Source organism: Notolepis coatsorum (assembly GCF_963971535.1).
Source record: "Notolepis coatsorum genome assembly, chromosome: 4".
NCBI classification, from domain to species: Eukaryota; Metazoa; Chordata; class Actinopteri; order Aulopiformes; family Paralepididae; genus Notolepis; species Notolepis coatsorum.
Window position 1 is genome coordinate 49,180,211 of NC_140168.1, and position 23,823 is coordinate 49,204,033.

Consider the following 23,823-nt stretch of genomic DNA (forward strand, 5'->3'; position numbering starts at 1 on the left):
TCTCAGTTACAGTGGGTGACAATATTGTCACAAGGAAAGACGAAATTACCTACCTGGGTTCCATCCTAGAGGAAAATCTTTCCTGTGACAAAATGGCATCCAATGTAATAAAAAAAGTCAACCAACGAACTAGATTCTTGTACCGGATCTCCTCTCTGGTAAACAAGAATACCCTGAAGACTCTGGCAGGAGCACTCATTCAAGGGTACTATGACTATTGTAACTGAGGGGTACAATTCCCTGACTGTATTACTAGATATGATACTTACTACCACCAGGGTTCGAAATTAACGGGGGCTTGGGGCAAAATGCCCTCGAAAATTGACCAAATGCCCTCGAAATTCAGTTAAGGGGGGCAAAAAAAGCCCCCGACAGTTTACTAATTATATATATAATTATATATATGCTCTACAGTGCGAGCATTTCCCTCGTATTGCCCCTAATAATATGTGTGTGCAAACCGGAAAAATCATTTACTTGCAGTGTGCGAGACAGATGAGTGATTGTGAAGATTACAAAACAGCTCCGCTGTTAATAGTTCAGATTGAAACTGGACTGAAATTCAGTTTTTGGGTGGAATGTTTGTTCCAAGGAGGAGGGAGGCGGGGCCCGCTGCGTGTTACAGGCACTTGAGAGGTGCTGCGAACACAGAGAGAGCGCTCTGCTCTCATCAAGCATTACACTGCTATCTTAACGTTAGCAAGCTAAGCATCTGCATAGCGCGACCTGTGTAACGTTAAGTAACTTGTGTTCGGCGGGGAAAGACCATTCCATTTGTAACACAACTCCAAAAGAATAACATCCAAATCCGATCCCGATGCGCATTTCCTTCATTCCACAGCGCTGAGCGCGCAACGTATTTCATTGATCGATCTGGCCAGAGCCTATACTCACAAACGTTGCGTGTGTGAGGTTTTTCATCAATTTGAAACAAGCCTCTTGACTGTTGGAATTAGGGATGTTAAAAATAAAATATCTAATAATATTATTCAATATTAGACATTCATTGATCCAGAGGCAACCGGTTATTATATCAAGACAACAACACAACTTGCCCTCACTCAGGGACAATAATATTTAATCTATTTAGATAGAGTATGTATGTATTATTTACAGATAATTGAAGGTACCTCAAAACATGAAACCAAGCCATGATGTCACACATCGTGTGCGTGTGTGTGTGTTACTTGAACAATTGTCACTGTGCTCCTAAATTTCTGTGTGCTCCTAAATTTGTATTTAGATTTTATTTATTAACATTTTATTTAGGAGCACATGTGCTCCTTGGGAAAAAGGTTAGCGTAGAGCCCTATATATGGAGACATTAACATTACGTTATCAAACATAGGGACGAAGACTGTAAAAAAAAGTGTCAACAATGTTTTATAATCTTTATGTTAATTTTCATTATAAAAATGTTGTGCCCCCGAAATACAAAAAAAGCCCCGAAAAGCAATTAAGGGGGGCAAAAAAAGCCCTTGAAATTTTTTTTTAATTTCTAACCCTGACTACCACTACCTTTGTACTTAATATTCGGCCACCCAGTACACGGCATAAATATATTATCATGAACACTCTCACGTAGATGAAACGGATCCAACACAAATGTACGAATTAGAAACAGGTCTTTATTTCTACACAGCGATGGTGTGTAGAATAAGCACTTAATCACTTAATTACATTTATGAATTGAAATAGTATGCACTTTTATGGCAAAGAGTATTCATCGGTATATCAATAGAGAATGTCCAATCTCTGAAGGCGCAGGTGGTAAATATACGACCTGGAATAGTTAAGGAATAACAGCAATGATACTTTAATGATTATACTAGATACACTAGAGGGGGTTAATCCGGTCGCTTGTAAGCCGACAGGAGTAGGAGGGGGGGGGGGGGTAGAATCCGGCTGCCTCGTCCGGCCAAGGGTATCCCAGGTGAACCCACTGTTAGGGATGCCCCCCGGACCCCGGTTTTAAACGGGAACCGGTACTATATTAGAAAATACCGGAGTATTTATAAGCTCTGACGTCCTCGGTACTGCTATCGATACTCTAGAGAAATGATTATTATTATTATTATTTAAAAGTTGCGAACGATCCTCTCTGTCTCTGCACGAGAAGCGAGCTGCAGCGAGTCATTATTACACACACTCCTCGCGAGTCGCTCGCTAGTGCTACACATAGACATCCGGGTACTACATACGGGTACTCCTTAATGAAAGTTCTGTCCCCGACGCCCCATGCTATAGCGCTCTGCACACAGACAGCAGCTCTGCATGCACTGAGTCGTGATCATGGCGGATAGAGCGAAGCGTTCTAAAGTATGGATATACTTTACAAGGGTCAATGCCGACAATGCACGTTGCCACAAGTGCAACAAAACATTTGCCAGTAAGGGTGGCAATACGAGCAAATCAATTTATCAAAACATCTGTTGGCAAAACATGATATTAGTGTGCAGAAATGCGCGTATTCGACTGCCTTGCGCGCAGTGTTCCATCTGCATCCACTGCAGCCGTAACCGTAAGCCAAGATACGGAGTTGCCTAGGCTAATAACGAATTATTACAAATAGGCTAATAAACAAAACAATTGTTTAGCTACAAATACTACAATCTAAACTTTTTATAGATCGTCAAGCTGAGGCGTCAGCCACTATGTCCCAGCCCAGTGAGCCCAGGGCCACCACACATCCCACTCTACCTCCCTCCACCACCCAAAGTCCTTTCTCCCTAGCAGCTAGAGGAAGGATGACAGAGGATAGGGTGAACGAGTGTCACAGTTCTGTTAGCCTTTTGCATTTGTTGTTTATTATAAAAAGTCTATAATTCAGAGTCAGACACATTTAAAACATTGTTGCTGCTGTTGCTGAAGAAATTATATTAATTTATTATATTTATTTATAAAGTTATATAAAAGAACATTGCTGCTGCTGTTGCTGAAGAAATTATATTTATTTATAATACTTATTTATAAAGTTGTATTTATAAATAATAAAGCAATGTTGATTCTGTTCTTAATTAATTGTCTTTTTTTCTTGCAAAAAAAGAACCAAAAAGAACCGATAAGAGTATCGATAAAGTACCGAACCGTTAAGCAGTATCGATAAGAGTAGTAGTATCGATAAAATCCTAACGATACCCATCCCTACCCACTGTAGTGCCGTTCAATGCGCCGGCGATCCTTGGACCACAGATGAAAGCAGGTGGACTCTTTGTGGGCCGGCTCTCTCCGGTCCACGGGGGAGAGACGTGAAGCGACCTCGTCTTGCAGAGCGTCTCCTCACCTTGCGTCCTCTCCAGGGGGGGGGGGTTCCAACACACGGCAGTGTCGGGGGTCTTTATCCATGGAATAATCAAAGTATCCAAAGCATAATCCGTGCCTGGGAAGGCGGGCTGTCGTCGGTAGAATAATCCGGTATACAGGTCCACTCGCTCGTCGGCTCTGGGGCTCCTCGGGTGCAGCTTCACATAGGGTCAACCACCCTGGGTAAGCAGCCAGTTCTCTGCCCGAAACGATGGGGTACTGACTACGGTAGTATTCTCACCGCACGAAGCACTATATATTAACAGACTATTATTAACTTAATAGACTACGTCCAACTCGACGATATAGTGCCAAATATGACTATTCAAATATTAATATACACGATGTCTCAATACCGATGGTAGGCGAACTTGGCCTTACTCCCACACGTGGCGTCGCGGGGAGGCTTTACGTCTGTGACTCTATTGGAGGGTAAGAAACTGGACTGAAAAGAAAGTCCTACCCCAGTAGCGCAGTATATATACGCACCATGAACAAATAGGCCCATTAGTGGTGCGGTAGCCAAATTCCCACGCGGAACCAGGACCCGTTCGCACATGTCGAGCGGTACGCCCGAACTGGGTCTGAGGGGCATGGCAGCCTGGCACCAAGGTCTCGACCAATAGTAGAATGGAGACTACCATGGGATGCTCAGTAGGCCAGAATGGACATCCAATGCATATTGTACAAGGAATACACAAGGGACATCAGGGAACACTAGAGAATACACAAATACAATTAAATATATATATATAAATAAATATATATATTCGGCCTAATCTGGCCCTTCACAACAGCCACCCCCTGAATAGGTCCCAGACCTAATCAGTTAAACAGAGACAGATTAATCGCGTTGTCTATTTACACATAAGGGTTTGCTGTAGGGGTCAGTCAACTTCACAAAGTCATAGGGTTATCGGGTCATGGTCATCATCGATTGTGTCTGGGAGTCGGGGCAGTTCTATGAGCCTCGCCACGGGACGGGTGTAAGTGCGACCCTGGACGAGCACTTCAGCTGCTCGGACCTTGCCGTCGGCACCGGTGATCGCTTTGCTTACGCGGCCGGCCGGCCACATAGCTCTGGGCAGTGATTGATCAATAATCATGACGACTGTTCCTTCTGTCAAATTGTCTCTCTCCTTTACCCACTTCTGGCGGGTCTGTAGAGACGGTAGGTAGTGTTTAATGTCATCCGGTAGATTGGGGGCTCTGCGTAGGCGACCACCCACTCTGATGAGGGTATGAGCGTCGCTCTCGGGGGCCGGATGAATTAATCTGCTGTCGGATGGGACGGGCTTTCCTCCCTGTAGACAGGCCAATTCATCGGGGAACGAGTCTCTCTGGGCTCGCTGCAGTAGAAGCAATTCTGCTTCCTCGTAGTTAGCTGCTGACATATCAGCGGGGGACTTGCACTCCGGGTGGTACCGCAGGAATGTTCTTTGTTGTGCACTCTCTATGGACGTGCAATCGTCTATGTTAGGGTCGGTGGAGGCTACGGTGCTCAATCCACAGAACACAGACTTCTTAATTTCCACCTCCTCTGGACTTGCTTCCCTCGGGATAGGCATGGGCCACTGTCCTTCCGGGAGTCTTAGGAATGCGGGGCCGTCACTGTAGACATTGCGACGGGTGAGGTCATCCAGGGGCATCCCCCGGGTGATGACGTCAGCTGGGTTCTGTTTTGTATCAACGTAGCGCCACTCTGTTTCTCCGGTTAACTCTTCGGTTAAGTCTTGAATCTCGGTGACTCTGACTCCCACGAAGACTTTGTACTTGCATGAGTCCGATTTGATCCAGGCGAGTACCGTCGTGGAATCTGACCACAGGATTGTTCTAGACACCGGTATGGTGAGCTCACGTTGGATGAGCGTGGCTAGGTGCGCTCCGGCTAGGGCTGCGCAGAGCTCTAGACGTGGGATAGATTGTTGCTTGCGTGGGGCTATTCTCGAGCGGGCGAGGACAAATGCTGTGTAGATCTCTCCCCCCTGGTCTTGGGCCCGCAAGTAGGCTACTGATCCGTATGCGACCTCTGAGGCGTCACTGAAGACGTGTAAGTCCATTTTACATGTCTCTGGCCTCACCGTGGGTGGGAAGTAGCTTCGGCGCATATTAACGCCTGGGAGTGAGTGGAGCTCCATCTCCCACTCTCTCCAGGTGGATGCAAGGTGTGCGGGAATGGGGTCGTCCCAGCCCTGGTCCTTGTCCCACAATGCTCGTACAATCATTTTTGCCCTGGTGGTGTACGGTAGAATACATCCTAGCGGGTCATATTGTCGGGCGAGTGTTGTGTACACACTCCGTCTGGTGGTCGGCGCCGCCGCCGGCCTTCCCTGCTCCGTAGTCAGGGGCTTGTGTCTGTAGTGAAGCGAATCTGTTTTGAATCGCCACACCAATCCCAGGGTCATCTCCTGGGCTTCTCCCGGGATTGTAGCCATCCAGGTCTCGCTGCTGGCTGCCTTGTCCTCGGAGGAGAGGCTGCGCAGTACTTGCGGATCGCTGCTGGCCCACTGCCTGAGATCAAAGCCGCCTTTGATCAATGAGGCGCGGAGTTTAATCAGGAGAGCCTCGGCTTCTTCCTGGGTTGAAAGGCTTTGTAGACAGTTGTCTACGTAGAAGCTGTTCTTTACGCTGTGTCGGACCTCTTCGTCCGCTGCTGGGTCCTCTGCTACATGTTTCTGTAGTGCAAATGTCGCACAGCAGGGGCTGCACGTCGTTCCGAAGGGGAGGACTTCCCATTGGTAGATGGCTGGGTGCTCATCTCCTGGCTTATCTCTCCATAGGAACCGTAACAGGGGCTTGTCCGCCTCTACTAATCTCACCTGCAGGAACATTCCTTTAATGTCCCCGCTGATGGCCACCTTTTCCTGGCGGAAGCGGAGTAGAACGCCGAGTAGGGAGGGGCCGAGTGTGGGACCGGGCAGTAACTCTTTATTCAGATTTTGGGATCCGATCTGGTAGCTGCAGTTAAATACTATGCGGCCTTTACCGTTGTGATGGACCTTGTGGTGGGGCACGTACCACGATTCAGTGGTCTGGTCAGCCTCTTTAATGTCCATCTTTGTGACGTGTCCCGCTGTGATGAGCTTCTCAATCTCAGCGCGGTATACACTCTCTTGGGCGGGGTTCTTGGCTAAGCGCCGCTCCGTGTTCAGCAGGTACCGTTCTGTGGCGTCTGTCTTGGCGTGGAAAGTAGGCATTCCTTCTCGCCGCAGGAGTGGCATGGCGTATCTCAACACGCCGTTGACCGGGACTCTCTTGGTCCCTGTCTCGAGGAGGTGAATTGCGTAAATGTCATCTTTAGAGCGAATGTCTTTCTTTCCGTTCTTAAAGGGCATTTGTTCTAAGGTCCATAGCCGCTCTACGTGTTGCAGGAGTGCGGTTTCTCCCTCTGTGACTCGGGAGTGGAGACATCTAGTGGCTGTACTTCGGTTGAGAGATTTGGCGAGCGGGCCTTGGAGAGTCCATCCCAAACGGGTCTCGACTGCTGCAGGGCAGCCTCGGGGTCCGGTATGAACCCGGTCTATCGGGACAATGAGGTCTGCATGGTCGGAGCCTATCAACAGGGTCGGCATAGCATTGTCTATGAGCGGGATCGGTAACTTGCGCAGATGTGCATATTTCTCCATCAGCTTGGCGACGGGGTATGTGTACCGCGACAGTCCTATTTCTTGGCTGGTGAAAGCGTCTGCAATCTGGTACCGTCGCTCAGGCTGGCCGCTTGCTGCGATAGAGAATGAGACATTCTCGCCCTTTATCGTCTTCAAATCTCGTCTTATTGTCCGAATTGTCATTTGGGTTTCGCTTCCCCGCAGCCCTAGCTGGGCCGCAGCGGAGGCGAGCAGCAGGGTCTTCTCTGACCCGTCATCGAGGACGGCGTAAGTGTCCAGGACTTTATTCTGGTAGCTTAGTGTCACACGCACTACTTTTAGGAGTACTCGGGCTCCACTGCTGCTGGCGGGATCGATGTACATGACGCTCGCTTTGCGGCTGGATGGTGCAGGTGAAGGGCGCCGTCTGTTACTGTCGTGAAGTATGTCCAGATGGGCTCCATCGCACTTGGTGCACCTTTTCTTTAAGCGGCATTCGGCTGCCATGTGTGAGCGCGCACAGCGAAAACAGCGCTTGTTGGACTTTATCCATTGACCTGCTTCCTCCGCGTTCAGCTTGGGGAAGGAGTCACATTGCGCTAGCCAGTGTTCTTTCTCACAGTAGGGGCACACTATCTTCCACTTCTCCGTTCTGGAGGGGGTACTGTGGCTCCTGCTGCTCGGTACTGACTCCGATTGGTGCATCACAGTCACCGATCTTCTTCCATCATTTAGTCGTCTGGTTCCTTCTCTGGAGCCAGGGGTGCTCCGTCCGAATGTATCTAGCCGTAGGCTGCTGACTTCTCTCGCCAGGAAGTCTGCTAGATCGAGGAGGTTCGGTTCGGGGCCATTCGGGTCTCTGTGGTCCCTCTGCCGCCTAAAGCGCTCCTGACGAGCGGGTGGCAGCTTCTCCAGGATCCTTTCCACATTTGAGTTGGCGTAAAGTTCATGCCTCCCCTTCTCTCTTTGCGCTCCCAACATCCCTACCAGGGACTGCACTCTGATGGACAGGTCGTCCAGTGCTCGATTGTCTATTGCTGGGGGTAAGCGGTCGATGTGTCGGATCTCCTGGATCACGTAATCCCATATGCGCCCATACCTCTGGTCCAATGCTACCAGCGCTGCTGTGTATGGGGTGGTGGAAGTCGCGTAGGCGAGCGCTATATTATGTGCGCGGGGCACCTTTAAGTGCTTCAGTAGGATGGCGTATTTGTGGCGTTCATCCAATACATCCACCAACATGGTCTCCAGACACATGCAGAGTTCTGTATACTGGGCCCGGTTCTCTTGGGTGAAGTCGGGTACCATAGGCGTGCCAATGTATGACGCTGACTGTGGATACATCGGCGAGCGTTGGGGGAGAGGCCTCCTAGGCGAGTCTCCTCCCGCTCCTTGGTATGGGCTGGTACCGGCAGTGTACCATGGCCCGCTTGTCCAGGTGCTGTTCCTCGGTGCGGGTCGTGCGTCGTGCTCACCCGTGTATAGAGTCGGGGGTCTGTAGCGCAGCTCCGCGGGAGTATCGCCTGGGCTGTACCAGACCTCCTGGTCCGGTAGAGTACTGTGCTGTCGTCGGGCGTGGTTCTCCTCCTCTTCCTCTTCGTCTTCAGTTAGGTCATCCAGTGCTTGTAGTCTCTGGTTTAGCCTCTCCACAGGATATGCTGCTCCTTCCCGGTTGCTAGGTCTCGCTTGGACCGGTGGGGGGAGGTGGTCTGTGGGGGGTATAGACCTCGTCTGTTGGTCAAGTTCAGGGTTGTTTACTCGGCTAGGGGATGCCGCCCTGGAGGTGTGTCTAGACGAGTTCCTGGAGCCTCTGGCGGAGGGAGAGGGTGTTGTCCGTCTGATCAGCTGTTCTATTAGTTGCGCTTGCTGTCTGTCGCGCTCTGCGTCCCGTAGAGCACCAGCAGCTGCTCGCTGGCTGTCTGCTCGGTCTCGGGCCACATTCTCTTCCATCTGAATGCGTCTTATTTCTAGACGTATATGCTCTTCTTCGCTCCGCTGCTGGATCTGCAGTCGGTCGCGTTCAGCAGCGGCGTTCAGGCTGATGAGGAAGGCCTGCTGTAGGGTCCTCTCTGCCTCGCTGGGAGAAGGCGGTTGTATAAGGGAGCCTTCCCTCGGGGTACTCCTTGCGGAGCCTTGGAGCTCTATCTCCACGGTGCTCTCCCCGTCTTCTTCCGTGCCGAGTTCTCTCTCGGTAGCGTTGTATTCCTCCCGGGACTCATCGGGGACTACTTCTTCAGTACTGGCGGGGTGTGAAGTCATGTCTGGTTCCCACTGGTCCCCACCGTGAACTTGGTCAGTTACATTAGAGCCCGTAGGGGCCTCTATGGTCGGGGTAGTCTGGGCGTTGGGGTTAGACATACTTTTACTTTCTAGTTTTACCGCGTTTACTGTTAGTAGGAGACTAGGTTGTTGACTGACAGCGTAAGCCTCTAAGTACTGAGGGAGCCGTCGTTCGCGCTGCGGGCGTTGGTTAGGAGGATCGTTTCGTGGAGTGTTCATCATAGGCCATTTCAATATTAATAACACTATATTAATATTACACTAATTACCCTCCGGCTCGAAGGACCAATTGTAACTGAGGGGTACAATTCCCTGACTGTATTACTAGATATGATACTTACTACCACTACCTTTGTACTTAATATTCGGCCACCCAGTACACGGCATAAATATATTATCATGAACACTCTCACGTAGATGAAACGGATCCAACACAAATGTACGAATTAGAAACAGGTCTTTATTTCTACACAGCGATGGTGTGTAGAATAAGCACTTAATCACTTAATTACATTTATGAATTGAAATAGTATGCACTTTTATGGCAAAGAGTATTCATCGGTATATCAATAGAGAATGTCCAATCTCTGAAGGCGCAGGTGGTAAATATACGACCTGGAATAGTTAAGGAATAACAGCAATGATACTTTAATGATTATACTAGATACACTGGGTTAATCCGGTCGCTTGTAAGCCGACAGGAGTAGGAGGGGGGGGGGGTAGAATCCGGCTGCCTCGTCCGGCCAAGGGTATCCCAGGTGAACCCACTGTAGTGCCGTTCAATGCGCCGGCGATCCTTGGACCACAGATGAAAGCAGGTGGACTCTTTGTGGGCCGGCTCTCTCCGGTCCACGGGGGAGAGACGTGAAGCGACCTCGTCTTGCAGAGCGTCTCCTCACCTTGCGTCCTCTCCAGGGGGGGGGGTTCCAACACACGGCAGTGTCGGGGGTCTTTATCCATGGAATAATCAAAGTATCCAAAGCATAATCCGTGCCTGGGAAGGCGGGCTGTCGTCGGTAGAATAATCCGGTATACAGGTCCACTCGCTCGTCGGCTCTGGGGCTCCTCGGGTGCAGCTTCACATAGGGTCAACCACCCTGGGTAAGCAGCCAGTTCTCTGCCCGAAACGATGGGGTACTGACTACGGTAGTATTCTCACCGCACGAAGCACTATATATTAACAGACTATTATTAACTTAATAGACTACGTCCAACTCGACGATATAGTGCCAAATATGACTATTCAAATATTAATATACACGATGTCTCAATACCGATGGTAGGCGAACTTGGCCTTACTCCCACACGTGGCGTCGCGGGGAGGCTTTACGTCTGTGACTCTATTGGAGGGTAAGAAACTGGACTGAAAAGAAAGTCCTACCCCAGTAGCGCAGTATATATACGCACCATGAACAAATAGTCCCATTAGTGGTGCGGTAGCCAAATTCCCACGCGGAACCAGGACCCGTTCGCACATGTCGAGCGGTACGCCCGAACTGGGTCTGAGGGGCATGGCAGCCTGGCACCAAGGTCTCGACCAATAGTAGAATGGAGACTACCATGGGATGCTCAGTAGGCCAGAATGGACATCCAATGCATATTGTACAAGGAATACACAAGGGACATCAGGGAACACTAGAGAATACACAAATACAATTAAATATATATATAAATAAATATATATATTCTGCCTAATCTGGCCCTTCACAACAACTATGCATGCACCTCATGGTACCAAAGCACCTCAAAGGCGCTTAAAACAAAATTACAAACATCACAAAACAAACTGGTCAGACTACTACTTGACCTAAACCCCAGAACCCACCTCACCCCTGCCCACTTTGACAACCTAGGATGGCTTAGAGTAGACGACAGACTAGTACAGCAACTTGCAATGGGCCTGGTCTACAAGATACACTATACGACCGGGGTGCCCATGTACATGTCAAAATACTTCCCAAAGGTCAGTGAATACCACAACCACTACACCAGAGGAAGCTCAACAAATCATGTTAAACCCAGATTCGGCTCAAACAAGGGACTAAACACGTTTAGCAATTATGCCACAACAATGTAGAACGCCCTACCCAAAGCTGTAAAGGAATGTGAATCCCTGCCCACATTCAAAACCGCTCTTAAAGAGCACCTACGGGAGGCTGCAATTCGAAACTGGCCACCATAAATGCCCAAAACCCCCACCACCTCCTAATAGACAGTCTCCTCCCCACCGCATGTATATATTCCCTCCCCGCCGTATGTATATTTCTCTCCCACCCACCCACCCACCCACCCACCCCCTCCTAATGTACAGTCCCCTCCCCATCATATGTATATACTCTGTCAGGATCTAGGGGTAACAGTACTGTATATTTGAATACCGTTTATGTCACAAATGTATCAGTACTAAATACCTATATGTCCCTATGCCATAAATGTCATGTATGTTGTGTATGTCATAAATGTCTATATGAATTGAAAATGGGGGACCCTGATGGAAACAAGACAAACGTCTTTCTCAGGTCTGTATTGAGCCGTACTGTATTGTACCCATTCTGCAATCTGTTAAATAAAGTTTTCATTCATTCATTCACTCAACGCATTCATTTGATCGTAGAAATCCGCTTGTTTCCCCCAATACCAAGATGGCGGAGGTCTCATGACGCCTACGGAACGTTGCATAGGCCATGTCTATTTATTTGAAAAGACTACTGCATGGCGGGAGGTGTAGCTAGCAAGCCTATGCAACATTAAGTATAGTTACAGACAGTCAAGAACTCAATTTAGTTATAGGCAATGCTTTAAAAAAAACATACAATTAAAGAAATGTTGCACACTATTCATGCAGTCGCAAGTAGTACTGAAAAGCAATACATAATAACCCGCTTCCATCCAGCCGTGGAAACAACAGAGTAAGATCGTACCTTTTAAAAGTCTTCTGTAAGATGTGTGGCTAATAGTTTATTTCACAGTATGTAGACTGAAATCCAGCTTTTTGTTGTGCTGGCCATAGATATATAGAACACTAGATAGCTTACCCGCGCTGCCGGCCAACGGAGAGCGACGTCGTCGTAGGGCGGCCATCTTTCCCCAGGCAGCTCAGCTACTGATAACATTAATGTCTACTTTTTTACTTTGTTTTTAAGTATTTTTTTTACAAACCGCTTGAATCATAGCCACGTTAATAATGCTTGTAATAAACCAAACCGTTTGTAAATCCGTCAATATTTCAGCGAGTTATGAGTATTTTTGTCTGTGCAGCTCACTCACCCTCACTCAAAGGCTGACTGGGGCAAGATGGCGGCGGTTCAGCGACGCTGGTGACTCCGCCTTAAGCTATCTAGTGTTCTATATATATCTATGGTGCTGGCGGCAAACTTCTTCCGGTAGTCCCGTCAACAGCGCGCGCGCGCGCGTCTCTACAATTCGTAGCCGCATTTCTGCAGACCCCTCTCTGATTGGTTGAACTCCATTTTTGCAGACCCCTCTCTGATTGCCCCCCCGCATGAGCCGAGACAAGCTTATCAGGAGTCGAAACTCCGTTAACTCCAGAGAGAGAGGCTGAACGCAATTTATACGCATGGAAGTATTGATTACGCCATAACGAATCATTAAAAAAATATACCGTTAACTGGAATATGTTGTGTGTGCCTTTACACATGTTGGATAGGATTATGTAATTGGTTTGTATAGCTTCGCGTATAACGTTATTTCGCGTGACTTCACGGTTTATTCACATTTCACAACACAGCCAGCGTTCAACTTGTTTACACTCCCCACTTACTGTACAATGTAACATTTAGATTAACCCAGTTAATCCGTGTTTACATCAGGGTCCCCCATGTTCAATTCATGATAACATATATGACATACAGGTAGACAGATGGACAGTACTGCTACATTTAGACATTTATGACATACCAGATTTTGAACTTGTGGTAGGCCTAGACATTTTCAATTCATCGTCTTGTTTACATCAGGGTCCCCCATGTTCAATTCATGATAACATATATGACATACAGGTAGACAGATGGACAGTACTGCTACATCTAGACATTTATGACATACCAGATTTTGAACTTGTGGTAGGCCTAGACATTTTCAATTCATTGTCTTGTTTACATCAGGGTCCCCCATGTTCAATTCATGATAACATATATGACATACAGGTAGACAGATGGACAGTACTGCTACATTTAGACATTTATGACATACCAGATTTACAAATACAGTACTGTTTGTGATACAAAAAGAGTCCAGAAAAGAAAGGCTATACATTTGACGTAGAAACTGTACATTGGAGGAGGTTGGGTGGGTGGGGGGGACTGTACATTGCTTCTTCTAAATAACCTATGTACATATACCGATATGCCCTACTCTGTTTACTTGTTTTATTGCACAATGTCGTTCTATTGGATTCTATTATATGTTATTACTATTGTATTATGCACATCGTTGCGGGCAAGACCACCCGCATTTCATTGTAAACTTGTATGCAAATAAACAACTTGTGACAAATAACTCTTGACTTGACCACCAGCCTCTCTCTCTTAAGGCATTAACTGGGTTAATTAATCTAAATGTTATATTGTAACTGTCTAGTTATTGATTGATTGAAAACTTTATTAACAGATTGCAGAATGGGTACAGTACACAGTACTTAAGCATTACATCACGCGCAGGAGTGGTTTGTGACCAATAAACCATGCCTAGGGGTGGTCGTTAGGCCCGAGGCGCAGCCGAGGGTCGTTAGACCCCCCTAGGCATGGTTTATTGGTCACAAATCACGACTGCACGTGGTGTAAAGCTTTTATACAACTGCCAGATTCATCCAACCTTATTTCTATACAATAAACACACATTAATCGAAGATTTATTGAAAAAACCATCCGCCAGAAAAAGTAGTTCCCACAACTACAAAAAAGACAAGTTGCCTCCATGTGGAAGCAGCTTGAAGTACATCCAACCAAACTAACACATCCAACTGTGTATTATTGGAATGATTGAGAGAAGTTGCCTCATGTGGAAGCAGCTTGAAGTGCATCCAACCAACTAACACATCCAACTGTGTATTATTGGAATGATTGATTGAAAATTTTATTACCAGATGCAGAATGGGTACAATACAGTACGGCTCAATACACACAATTGTTAAGGGAATGCAGACCTACTTTCCATAGAACTTCATTCTTAGATGCTTCTATATAAAGTAGGTAAAACAAATTAAAAGGTTTTCTTTGCCCTATAGGAAAAAAAACGTTTTCTTCGCCCTATTTTTTTATTTATTTCTTTTAGCCTAAACTTAACCAGTTGGAAACCAGGGGTACAGTAATAAAATTAGCAATCAACCAATCAATCAATTCAATAGACCATGCTCACTTAAAACAGCGCTGCTTCTCTCTCTGACTCCCCCGCTGTTGCAGACAGGAGTGTGTGTGTGTGTGTGCGTGTGTGTGTGTGTGTGTTTGTGGGTACGCCAGCGTCGGACAGTGTGAGAGTGAACGCTGCAGTCAGTGGGAAGGAAGTAGAAATTTAAATCAATCAATTAATCTATCAATCAATCCGCGATTTTTCTTTTGTTCTAGATTGACTCAAGGCCCATCAATTACATCATCCAACATTGTTTAAAGGACTAACACATTCCCCTTGACAGAATCGCTTCATATTTAGTCGTTATGGGCTTATGGCGCTATCAACATTCTGGCGCTATCAACATTCTCCCGGAGTGAGCCGGCGGAGTGATTATGTGATTCGGTTGTGGGCGGGTCCTGAGCCCAGGACCGTGGATTGTTGCCAATAAAGACGTGTTAATGGCCAATCAGAATCGAGAAATTTGCATGCCGTTGTATAAAGCTCAATACATACAATTGTTAAGGGAATGCAGACCCCAGAGAAAGACTTTCGTCTTGTTTACATCAGGGTCCCCCATTTTCAATTCATCGTAACATATGACATACAGATAGACAACTGGGTTAATCTAAATGTTACATTGTACAGTAAGTGGGGAGTGTAAACAAGTTGAACGCTGGCTGTGTTGTGAAATGTGAATAAACCGTGAAGTCACGCGAAATAACGTTATACGCGAAGCTATACAAACCAATTACATAATCCTATCCAACATGTGTAAAGGCACACACAACATATTCCAGTTAACGGTATATTTTTTTAATGATTCGTTATGGCGTAATCAATACTTCCATGCGTATAAATTGCGTTCAGCGGTTCAGCCTCTCTCTGGAGTTAACGGAGTTTCGACTCCTGGCTAGAGGAGCTTGTCTCGGCTCATGCGGGGGGCCAATCAGAGAGGGGTCTGCAGAAATGGGAGGGGTCTGCAAAAATGGAGTTCAACCAATCAGAGAGGGGTCTGCAGAAATGCGGCTACGAATTGTAGAGACGCCGCGCGCGTTCTGTGGTAGAGAAACTTCCGTACTTTCCGCCAATCAGCGCGCGCTCTATTGGAATCTTAGAACAAAGTGGTGGACGTCACATTTTACGACACCGACCAACGGGGTCCAAATTGTATGTATGCGACCTCAAATCTAAATTAATGGAACGTTTTCATCGTTGGTTCCAGTCTAGGACAATAATTTAAAAAAAACATTCAGCGCTACAATAAATTAGTTATTTATTTCCACATCGGTGACCAAACCTTGGAACCGTGACGGGCAGCGTGTAGCCTTTTTACAACGCGTCCGCGTCGCTATGATGAGCATAAGCGGAGGGACGCTGAAATCCAACAGCTGTTAACGCGATAGCCGCCGTTCTCGAAACCTAACAATGCCCGATCTAAAATGGTTCTCTCTTTGTATACCTTTGTCCTCACCAGTATTCTGCCAGGGAACTTATGGACACGACAATAGTAATAAGTAATAACATTGTGCAATGTTAAATAACGTTTATCCATTCAACTAGCGGTACTAGGTAGCTAGCCTAGCCGTAATGCTATGGTCGATCCCATTCACGTTAGCATGTAAGCTAACAACAGCGTTAGTGCAGCTAAAGGGGGTATCGTATCAACATCAGCGTCCGTCCTGCTCAAACACCTTATAACTACTACTATTGTCGTGTCCAAAGTATTCTGCCAGGGAACTTATGGACACGACAATAGTAGTAGTAAGGTGTTTGAGCAGGACGGATGCTGATGGCGATACGATAGCCCCTGTGCACTTCACACGTTTCTTTTTTTTTATCCACTTTTTCTCCCATTTTCTATATTTTCTCCCATCCCAATTTCGTATCATCCAATTCAACCCTCCCCTGTCACGAACGCTGTTTCTTGCCTCCCACAAGCCGGCTGCAATGTGGACTAAGTTATACATAGCACATTACAAGTCCCCTCCGGTACTTGAGGTAACAGCAGTCGCATCTTTTCACCTGCGCAGCTCGATCTCTCAGTGGCGAGGAGTAACGCGTGGGAGGCTCACGCTGCCCCCGACACTTCCTGCAGGCGCACCAACCGACCTGTAGGAGTCGCTGTCCACAACGCCCGATCCCCACCCATCAGTTTCCCACCCCCTAATACGGCCAATGCGTATAGAATGAATGAATGAAAACTTTATTGAACAGATTGCAGAATGGCTACAATACAGTACGGCTCAATACACACAATTGTTAAGGGGATGCAGACCTGAAAAAGACGTTTGTCTTGTTTCCATCAGGGTGCCCCATTTTCAATTCATATAGACATTTATGACATACACAACATACATGACATTTATGGCATAGGGACATATATAGGTATTTAGTACTGATACATTTGTGACATAAACGGTATTCAAATATACAGTACTGTTACCCCTAGATCCTGACAGAGTATATACATATGATGGGGAGGGGACTGTACTTTAGGAGGGGGTGGGTGGGTGGGAGAGAAATATCCATACGGCGGGGAGGAAATATATACATGCGGTGGGGAGGAGACTGTCTATTAGGAGGTGGTGGGGGTTTTGGGCATTTACGGTGGCCAGTTTCGAATTGCAGCCTCCCGTAGGTGCTCTTTAAGAGCAGTTTTGAATGTGGGTAGGGATTCACATTCCTTTACAGCTTTGGGTAGGGCGTTCCACATTGATGTGGCATAATTGCGAAACGTGTTTAGTCCCTTGTTTGAGCCGAATCTGGGTTTAACATGATTTGTTGAGCTTCCTCTGGTGTAGTGGTTGTGGTATTCACTGACCTTTGGGAAGTATTTTGACATGTACATGGGTACCTTAGTCGTATAGTGTATCTTGTAGACCAGGCCCATTGCAAGTTGCTGTACTCTGTCGTCTACTCTAAGCCATCCTAGGTTGTCAAAGTGGGCAGGGGTGAGGTGGGTTCTGGGGGTAAGGTCAAGTAGTAGTCTGACCAGTTTGTTTTGTGATGTTTGTAATTTTGTTTTAAGCGCTTTTGAGGTGCTTTGGTACCATGAGGTGCACGCATAGTCGTAGTACCCTTGAATGAGTGCTCCTGCCAGAGTCTTCAGGGTATTCTTGTTTACCAGAGAGGAGATCCGGTACAAGAATCTAGTTCGTTGGTTGACTTTTTTTATTACATTGGATGCCATTTTGGGGCGGCTACGTGGCGTAGTGGGCAAGGCGCTCGCCACGAATGACGGAGACGCTGGGCTTGCCTGTTCGAGCCCAGCGCTCCACATTGCTTTCAGTTTAGCTGGCCGTCCGTACTAATACACATTGGCCGTATTAGGGGGTGGGAAACTGATGGGTGGAGATCGGGCGCTGTGGACAGCGACTCCTACAGGTCGGTTGGTGCGCCTGCGCAGTAGAATCAGGAAGTGTCGGGGGCAGCGTGAGCCTCCCACGGCGTTACTCCTCGCCACTGAGAGATCGAGCTGCGCAGGTGAAAAGATGCGACTGCTGTTACCTCAAGTACCGGAGGGGACTTGTGCTATGTATGACTTAGTCCACATTGCAGCCGGCTTGTGGGAGGCAAGAAACAGCGTTCGTGACAGGGGAGGGTTGAATTGGATGATACGAAATTGGGATGGGAGAAAATATAGAAAAATGGGAGAAAAAGTGGATCAAAAACATTGGATGCCATTTTGTCACAGGAAAGATTTGCCTCTAGGATGGAACCCAGGTAGGTAATTTCGTCTTTCCTTGTGACAATATTGTCACCCACTGCAACTGAGAAGCCGTCTGTCTTGCTGAGTTTGTTATTTGAACCGAAGAGAATGGACTCTGTTTTGCCCATGTGTAATGATAGTTTGTTATCAGCGAGCCATATGCAGATTTTGCCTAGTTCCGAGCTGAGGGTTTTTTCAACCTGCAACTTGTTCTTGTCAGAGACCAGCAGGGCTGAGTCGTCCGCAAACAGGAACAAGTTGCAGTCACAGGCTGACGACATGTCATTTGCATAAATTAGGAAGAGTAGCGGTCCTAGTATGCTTCCTTGTGGAACACCACAGCTCACTGTGAGGGGGGGGGGATAGAGTACCGTTTACCTCTACCATCTGTTCTCTCCCCTCCAGGTAGGATTGCATCCAGCTCACTGATAAGCTATCAAAACCAATTGCTTTTAGCTTGTCAATCAGAATGGAGTGATTGACAGTGTCGAAGGCCTTTTGTAGGTCCAGCATGACCATGCCGCAGTATTTGCCCGCGTCCACCTCTTGTTTGATGTGGTCGTTCAAATAGAGGAGGCATGTGTCAGTGGAGTGGGACGTTCTGAAGCCAGATTGGAATTCGTAGATTAGATTTTTTTCCGCCAGGTACTTTTCGACCTGTTCGTAGACTATTTTCTCCATGACTTTCGAGATGGAGGTAAGAATAGAAACAGGGCGGTAGTTGCATGGGTCTAATTTGCTGCCCTTTTTGTGCAGAGGGGTCACTCTCGCAATTTTGAAGTCCTTGGGGATGTGTCCCTGTTTTATAGAGAGGTTTATTATGTGTGTGATGACTGGGGTGATGGCGGCTGCTGCGTCTCTGAGGAATTTGGAGGGGATGTTGTCATGGCCAGTGGCCTTGTTAGGTTGGAGGGCGCTCAATTTCTTGAGTACCTCATCGGTTGTTACCATTTCAAGATTGAAGTTGTCTTTGTGGACCCCTAGGTTTTTGTAGTATGCTACTATGTGTTCTACCCCATAATGCCCTGAGTGGGAGGGTAGTTTGTTTACCAGTGTTGTGGCTATGTTTGTGAAGAAGATGTTTAAGTAGTAATTGGCTACATCCAGCTTGTCTGTGATGAGCGTGTTGTCCGTCTTTATGTTTATGTTTGAGAATCTGGTTTTAAGTTTTTTACTGCAGCCTAGTTGATTATTGAGTAATTTCCAAAGTTCGCAGGGTTTGTTTTTGTTTTCCTCAGTTTTGTCGTTGATGAAATTTCTTTTTGCGGTTTTGATCATGATGTTTACGTCATTTCTTAGTCTGTTTCTTTGAATTTTTAGTTCAACCACGTGGGCTTAGTATGAACGACCAGCTAAACTGAAAGCAATGTGGAGCGCTGGGCTCGAACAGGCAAGCCCAGCGTCTCCGTCATTCGTGGCGAGCGCCTTGCCCACTACGCCACGTAGCCGCACACTTCACACGTTTCTATAATTGTTTTGTCGAAACCGGAAAGCTGTAGCCTGTACTTCCGTTTAGATATTTTAGGAGGCATATCTTTACCAGCCTAACCCTGAGGGGGTTATATCCTCTTCTGTTTCCTCCGAAAGTCCACTATTGGCTCCTTTTGTCGTTCAGGGTGAGATTGTTTTCCTGTCAGGTTCTCCACCTCCTCCAGGTAGGCCTTCTCAGTGTTGGCTGAGATCAGGTCCACCAAAGCTGTTTTGTAGACAAATGTGATGATGGTGTTGGAGCCATACTTGGCCATGTAGTCATGTGAGTACAAGAGGGGGCTTAGAATGCAACCGTGGGGGTGTTGAGGGTTGTATTCGTATACTATCGTATTGAATGCTGAGCTGTAGTCGATCAACAGCATTCTCAAATAATTCCCCTGCTTGTTGTCCAGATGGGATAGGGAGGTGTGCAGAACTATGGCGTCGTCTGTTGATCTGTTGGAGAGGTAGACAAACTGCAGTGGATCTAGGGTGCTGGGAAGTGAGAAGCAGTCAGATATATATTTAATGTTAAATCACCTGTTTGAATACATTCACCTATTGTTTGCCTACCAAGATATCTGCAATGGAATACTGTGAATACTATGAATGCATAATGCAATCATGAAGGGGTGTGGCTGGGTGGCGCAGCGGACTAAGCACTCGTCACCAACGCGAGAGACACTGGTATCGAATCCGGCTGTCAGCGTTGCCTCCGGCTTAGCCGGCCGTCATATTGGCACACCCCTTGTGAAAAAGTAAAATCATCTGGTGGCTACCATCATGGTAGTGACCAAGAAAATTATGGAAATACAGTGCCATCTATATCATGGCTTAAAGTGGATAATATCATGGTATTATTTGAGTACCACGCTGGAGACTTTTGCCATGGCAGTACAATGGTAAGTTATTTATACAATGGTAAAACTGAAACTACCATCAAACTACCATGATAACGTTTTGGGAATCCATAGGACCTGTGACAAAATGGCAACCAGTGTAATAAAAAAGTCAACCAACGAACAAGATTCTTGTACCGGATCTCCTCTCTGGTAAACAAGAATACCATGAAGACTCTAACAGGAGCACTCATTCAAGGGTACTATGACTATGCTTGCACCTCAAAGGCCCTAAAAACAAGAATACAAACATCACAAAACAAACTGGTCAGACTACTGCTTGACCTTACTCCTAAAACCCACCTTACCCCTGCCCATTTTGACAACCTATAAGATGGCTTAGAGTAGACGACAGAGTACAGCAACTTGCAATGGGACTGGTCTACAAGATACACTACACCACTAAGATACCCATGTACATGTCGAAATACTTCCCAAAGGTCAGTGAATTCCACGACCACAACACCAGAGGGAGTTCCACAAATCATGTTCAACCCAGATTCGGCTCAAACAAGGGACTAAACACGTTTCGCAATTATGCCACAACAATGTGGAACGCCCTACCCAAAGCTGTAAAGGATTGTGAATCACTACCCACTTTCAAAACCACTCTCAAAGAACACCTACGGGAGACTGCAATTCGAAACTGGCCCCCTGTAAATGTCCTAACCCAACCCCCTCCAATGTACAGTAAATTACCAAGTATGGTTTTGTCAATATTCCAATGTACAGTTTTGCTTGTACAGTTGTATAGTGTCCCCCCACCCCCTCCAATGTACAGTCCCCCCCCCCCACCCAACCTACCCAACCTCCTCCAATGTACAGCCCCCCCCCCTACCCAACCTCCTCCAATGTACAGTTTCTACGTCAAATGTATATACTCTCTTTTCTGGACTCTTTGTATCACAAACAGTACTGTATTTGCAAATCTGGTATGTCATAAATGTATAGCATGTGCAATGTGCATGTGTATAGCAATGTAGCAGTACTGTCTATCTGTATGTCGTGTGTGTCATATATGTTATGATGAATTGAAAATGGGGGGCCCTGATGTAAACAAGACGAAAGTCTTTCTCTGGTCTGCATCCCCTTAACACTTTGATTGCCACTCACGAGTTTTCTCGGATTTATAATAGTTACGTTGAAAGCCACTCACGAGATTTCTTGGATTTTTTAATTTTTTTAGCGATCTGAAATCATATTGCATCACGCGAGCCTACCCTAGTCTACCCAAGGACCGCCGGCGATCAGATGTGAAAAAAGCGCCCCCTATCGTCTCCCAGATGACATCAGGGATTTTGGAATGGACTCAATGAAAATGGATGGGGGAAAAAAATTATTCCAGTCCACATTTTCCAGTCCACTGATGCAGCCGGGGTTACCAGAGTTCATTCTGGAGAGCGGATCATGAGTTCTACTGTATACACGTTAGATCTATACACTTATCGATTTTTTCGAATGGTGATCAGGAATTGGAATATACCAGTTGGATACCATCTGATGTCAGGTAAGGAATCTATGTTATCAGTGTTAGGATAATCAGACTCGTTTTGATGAAGATATAAGCTGTTTTGTGAAATGTGCTCTATCGGTTTCACTGTAAAATCCATGAGGAAATGAAAACGGCTATTATCAGCGCACGCCTCGAATGGGCGTGCGTGTACGTATAATATTGATCATCTAGCGTTTATTTGAAAACGATTCATAAATAGGCCGACAAATATCAACGTTCTGGAATATTCCAGTAAAAGACGATTATCACAGAATGGCCCAGAATGGGCTGTTTTTTACCTCAAAACGTGTGCTTTTCAAAATGCTCTCAAACGGAAATGAAGCGATAAAATACCAATCTGCCTTGACAGCACTGACTGGAAAATGATTCTTTGATAAGCGACGGGCAGATTAGACACATAGCCATAATTTTAAACATAGATTAGGCGATATTAACGTTAACATTGAAGTGGATGATGGCATTCAAGCACTAAGTCTGGCGCCCCCTGGTGGCACTGAAAGTGTTAACAATTGTATGTATTGAGCTGTACTGTACGCGTGTAGCTTAATCCCAGCGGAAGAGTTGCAGAACGCTTCCGCATTCTTCGCCGCACGCCAGTACGGCAATGCGCATTTCCTTTTCCTTCGCCCAGGTGCTCGCGAGGTGCTCGCGCGCGCATGCGCATGAGATCCCCGCTTGGTTCGACACATATTAACACGCTTTGGTTCATATTAATCACGCTTTGGTTCATATTCTTTGGTTCATATTAATCATATTAATCACATACACGCGATGGACGCAGCAGGCGATCACTGCTACTGTTATTCAGCCGCGCCGAGGTACATGCATTTATACGTCACAGGAGAGAAACCGTGTATTCAAAGAAAGCTATTAAAATAGTCTTTGAATCTAAATATACTTTCTTTGTAAAATTTGTCATAATGTAGCATTTGTGTGTGTAACGTACTGTAAAAAATAAATGTTTTTTCACAGGAAATTCACTTCTCTGGTCTGCATCCCCTTAACAATTGTGTGTATTGAGCCGTACTGTATTGTACCCATTCTGCAATCTGTTATTTTCATTCAATCAATTTCATTCAATAAATTTTATGAATGACCGAAAAAACAATGTTACAAAGTAAAGTTGACAGCTGCGTTGTGTTATCGTTACAATGTACAGGGAAATAACATTATGGCGTTGCGAGTGAATCGCGTCGCGATAATATACATGTATTCCATAATATGTAAAGTACAGTTGACAGCTGCGTTGTCCTCGTTTTGGATAATATGTAAAGTACAGTTGACAGCGAGTGAATCGCGTCGCGATAATATACATGTATTCCATAATATGTAAAGTACAGTTGACAGCGAGTGAATCGCGTCGCGATAATATACATGTATTCCATAATATGTAAAGTACAGTTGACAGCTGCGTTGTCCTCGTTTGGATAATATGTAAAGTACATATCAATCAATCATGTACCTCGGCGCGGCTGAATAACAGTAGCAGTGATCGCCTGCGTCCATTGCGTGTATATATGTGTGCTAATATGGCGCGTTAGCGTTAATATGTGATTAATATGAACCAAAGCGTGTTAATATGTGATTAATATGATCGCCTGCTGCGTCCATCGCGTGTATATATGTGTGCTAATATGGCGCGTTAGTATGAACCAAAGTGTGTTAATATGTGATTAATATGAACCAAAGCGTGTTAATATGTGATTAATATGA

General features: G+C 46.2%; 1 protein-coding gene across 1 annotated transcript in view; it reads right to left on the bottom strand.

The window, feature by feature from the left end:
* LOC311227324 (uncharacterized protein) overlaps window positions 1-12,173 on the bottom strand; it is a 32,273-nt gene extending 20,100 nt beyond the window's left edge. Inside the window, exon 1 of the mRNA XM_084312927.1 lies at window positions 12,092-12,173. The gene's annotated coding sequence lies outside the window, so the exon portion shown is untranslated. The remainder of the gene's footprint in view (window positions 1-12,091) is intronic.
* Window positions 12,174-23,823: the final 11,650 nt, after the last annotated feature.